This window comes from Xenopus laevis, chromosome 5S (assembly GCF_017654675.1).
Source record: "Xenopus laevis strain J_2021 chromosome 5S, Xenopus_laevis_v10.1, whole genome shotgun sequence".
NCBI classification, from domain to species: Eukaryota; Metazoa; Chordata; class Amphibia; order Anura; family Pipidae; genus Xenopus; species Xenopus laevis.
Window position 1 is genome coordinate 139,023,984 of NC_054380.1, and position 5,005 is coordinate 139,028,988.

Consider the following 5,005-nt stretch of genomic DNA (forward strand, 5'->3'; position numbering starts at 1 on the left):
TGTAACTGCCAGGACCATTTGTAATGGATTAGACTGTAAGATGTTCAACTTGTCCAAGTTTGTCAAGCTTAAAGTTGGGTGAGGACTAAACTGGTAGGTGGAAGTGTTCTTGGAGCTTAACTTTGGCCATACATGGGCCAATAAAAACTACCCACTCTGCATTTGGCAGCTTATTGGCCCATGTATTGTGCCTATCTCACAGCCTACCTGAATGATGGGGCAGAGACTCATTGTGAATATAACCTGTTGGTTTGGTAAGATACTGTTGAAGTCTTGACCATGCGTGTGTATGTATATGAGATATGTGGAGCTACATGTAGTATATAGAGATAGATACAGAACACTTTATCTGTAGAAGGAAAAGTCTGGCCTCTGCATGACTGCACTTTCCTGCCCTATGGAACATTTCCTTCAGAAGATCAGCCCTTTGCCAAAGGCCTAGATGGGATTTCTTTTCTCATTTCTCAGGGGATGTCAAACTTCAAAGCTTTGGCAAACCTCAGCTCTGGCTGCACAGGGATTAGAACTAACTCAGTGTTTGCCCTGCTCTGTTTCTTGGTCTCATTATTGTCATGTTAAAGCAATAACAGCCCTGGTGGCAACAGCCAACTGTTTATAGAAGTGCCACAATGATAATGAGTAGGCTCATGGTGCCTTAGTATGCCCCTTACAAGTACATTACGTAGACTCAGATATCACATACCCGTAACTCATAGAGCCAACAGCAGTGCCCTAAGAGTGCACAGTCCATGGTGTCTGTACCCCAAAGGTTCATCCTATACTCACATAGTGCCCAAACACTCATTAGCCCAGTAGTGCATCAAGTAGCTTCAAAGTGTCCCACCAGGTTTCAGAGCCAATGGCTATTCATCCATACAATGGCGTACAGTGGCTGTGTAACATTGTGGTATATAGTAAAAGTAAGACATCTGTCCAGTCCCTGAGTATTTAGGAGCCTTATGGCTTGGGGGAAGAAACTGTTACACAGTCTGGTAGTGAGGGCCCTAATGCTTCCGTACCTTTTTCCAAATGGCAGGAGTGTGAACATTGAGTGTGAGGGGTGTGTTGGATCAGACACAATGCTGGTGGCTTTACGGATGCAGCGAGTGGTGTAAATGTCCGTGATGGAAGGAAGAGACACCTATGATCTTCTCTGCTGTCTTCACTATCCTCTGTAGGGTCTTGTGCTCCATGACAGTGCAGTTCCCAGCCCAGACAGTGATACAGCTGCTCGGGATGCTCTCGATAGTCCCTCTGTAGAAGGTTTTGAGTATGGATGGTGGGAGGTGGGATTTCCTCAGCTTGTGCAGAAAGTAGACTCGCTGTTGGGCTTTCTTGGCTAAGTAGCTGGTGTTGTGGGACCATGTGAGTTTCTCCACCAGGTGGACACCAAGGAATTTGGTGCTTTTGACGATCTCCACATTAGAGCCGTCGATGTACAGTGGCAGGTGGTCACTCCTAGTCTTCCTAAAGTCAACAACCATCTCCTTTGTTTTGTCTACATTGAGAGACAGGTTGTTGGCTCTGCACCAGTCTATTAACCGCTGCACCTCCTCTCTGTATGATGACTCGTCATTATTGCTGATGAGACCCACCACGGTCGTGCCATCAGCGAACTTTATGATGTGATTTGTGCGGTGCTGCACAGTCATGCGTCAGACATTGGCCGGCAGAGATGGAACTATAGGGGAAATAACACAAAGACTCACTTACTGGAAATGTGGTGGAAAAAACATGGTGATTACACTCAAAATTGCACTTTGCACTTTGTTCAGTGAACAGGCCCTACAGGCTCCTTATTGGAGTCAGTTTGAGAAGGGGGGTTAAAAACTGAAATATTTGGAAATCAAAAATAAATAAAAAAATAGTTGTGGGTGCAGTGAAAGGGTTATTAACGTGCAGAGGAGGGGAATGAGCCGCATTATAAGATGTGGGAATTATGAAACATTTCAGCGAAATGCCAATGACTATAATGATTTCTAATGGGCTTTTAAACCATCTCTTCAGATCACTGGATTGTGACAACAGTCGCTCTCTTAATGGAAATCCCTCCTGTTCCTGCGCTCTATAACGATTACACTTAACAGCCTCTCCGCCCCCCGCCCAATGCTCACGCTAATACCCACAGGCTCATAATCAGCACTTAGATAACTCTAATTCTAGTGTATTACCCTCAAGGTGTGCAGGTTTGTGTGATAATAAGGGGATCCGTGTGCTCAGTAAGTAGCAGGTAAGTGCCAGTCACTCGCTGGAGATGGGAAGCTACTCATTACCCCCGGGGAATTCTGGGTAAACACTGCCGCCTGAAATGGAAAATTTCATAGGAAATTATTAAGGGATCAGAAACTACAAGGAATCAGTTTTTTTCACTAAAAATATTGCAATTGTATTAAGCTACTAACCTTGTGTTATACTTTATATATTAAGCCATTCCCCTTGGGTTATACTTTATATATTAAGCCATTCCCCTTGGGTTATACTTTATATATTAAGCCACTCCCCTTGGGTTATACTTTATATATTAAGCCACTCCCCTTGGGTTATACTTTATATATTAAGCTACTCCCCTTGAGTTATACTTTATATATTAAGCCACTCCCCTTGGGTTATACTTTATATATTAAGCCACTCCCCTTGGGCTATACTTTATATATTAAGCTACTCCCCTTGGGTTATACTTTATATATTAAGCCACTCCCATTGGGTTATACTTTATATATTAAGCCACTCCTCTTGGGTTAAACTTTATATATTAAGCCACTCCCCTTGGGTTTTCGGTATATAATAAGCCTCACCCTCTTGGGTTATACTTTATATAAAATAGCCCCCTTGGATTATACTTACTAAAATAAGTCACCCCCTTCAGTTTTCCTCTATATAAAGTCACTTCCTTTGGGTTATACTTAATATAATAAGCCACACCCCCTTGAGTTATACTTTATATAATAAGCCACTCCCCTTGGGTTTTACTTTCTATAATAAACCACCCCTTGGGAACTCACCCTGGTGGTCTAGGGGTGCGGCGTGGACGCACTGCTTTGCTCTGTCGCCGCTCCTTAGGGCGCGCGCGCCCGCGTCTTCTTTATAGACGCTGGCGTGATGACGTCAGCGCGCAATTCAAAGGTTCAAAAGGGGATTTTGGCTTGTAGATCACTGCCCGTGATAGGAATTTGTTCCTGGAGCTTTCTGAGGGTTTGCTAATCCTGTTTTGAACCTGTTTGATTCCTGTTGTGACCCCTGCCTGGCTTTTGACTATTCTGACCTCTGGATCCTGACCTTTGTCTGATTACCGACTACTCCTTCTGCTTAACCCACTGATTGACTTCGTGGTTTGACCCTTGCCTGCATGACTACGTTTATTCTCTGCCTGCCCCGACCCGGCCTGATCTGACTACTCTATTGCCTAACGCCTTGTACTACGACCTTCTGCCCAAAGACTCTTGCTAACAGTCGTGCCCCTCTGTCTATCCAGAACCTCTAGCCTTGCACCTCTCGTTTAAGTCCTGGTGGCATCCAAGTAACTGAGGGCTCCTCCCGAGGCCAAAGGCGGTCACACTACAGGTGAAGCACGAGCCTAGACCAGGGTGCTTGGCATTTGTTCTGGTGTTGGGTGCCGACTTGGGTTTTACTTTCTATAATAAGCCACTCCCCTTGGGTTATACGTTATATAATAAGCCACCCCTATTAGGTTATACTTTCTATAATAAGGCACACCCCCTTCAGTTTTACGTTATAATAAAAGCCACATCCCTTTGGCTATACTTAATATAATAAGCCATTTCCCTTGGTTATATTTTATATAATAAGCCACTCCCCTTCAATTATTCTTTATATAAGCCATTCCCCTTGGGTTATGCAGCAAGACACTCCCCATGGGCTATACTTTAATAAGCCTGCACTGTGCAGCACCTTGGGTACAGGACCAGACTCCTAGGATTGAAGTTGATTTGGGGATTGATACCACAACCTGCTGGAACTGATTGAATCAACCCCATTGGGTAATACTTCATAGTAATCCTTTTAGCCAATCAGAAAGCTGTCTTTAAGCAAATCAAATTATGGGTCCTTCACTTAGGGGCCTGGGGGAATTTAGCCCAACACTGGAGTAAAAATTATTATTAGGGCTCATTGATGAGCATAAGCGCAGTGTGCAAAGTGCAATTTTGGACATCAATGACCCAATTTTTTACCCATAATGCCGCAGCAGTAAATTAGCCCTACCGATGCCACCAACTCCTCACAAAAACCCAGTGTCATTATCGGAAGTCAGAATTTTTTTTAATATGATTTTTTAATCCATTTAATTTCCCGTACTACTGATTTCCCAAAATAGTTCAAATGGTTCCATAATTCAGGCAGAAAAGAGATGGGGAAACAGGTAAGATTTAAGCTGACTGCCAGTCCTGGGGCTGAGGTTGGGATGGGGTGTAATGTGGCAGTTAATGGGTGTAACAGGCAGGCTGGGGCAGTGCTGTATTAAGGTCCCATATGCACCCAACATACATGCACCCCCAGCTGCCACCCTAGAGCTGCCACCATACACAGAGGTCCTTGGGTGCCAGTATTAGAATGTTCACCTGCAAGTACCCCGTTTTAAAGCAACACTGAATTCTTTTCTTCTGGCTTAGAAGAGTTCTGTTTGTCCTGAAGCTGCAGTACATGGGGCAGGATCATTACATGATGTAGCACAACTGTAACACTCTATGGCATCCTGACTTCCAGCCTTTCCCAAACCTGCAGAGACACATCCCTCCCATTCCCATACGCTTCATCCCAGCAGCCAGAGAAAGGGAATACTGAGTGGTACGACTGGACTGGTAAATATTTAATTACTGGGATATTGTTCTTAATTGTACTTAATGCAGCCGCTCATGAAATGTATCTGAAACAGGTGTCCAGTTAATCTGTGCAGTCTGATCAGTAAATAGATTTACCTGCCATTAAATCTCCCTGACAGGAGGTCTCCCAGCCCTTTCCAATTACATGTATTTACTCTGGCATTGCA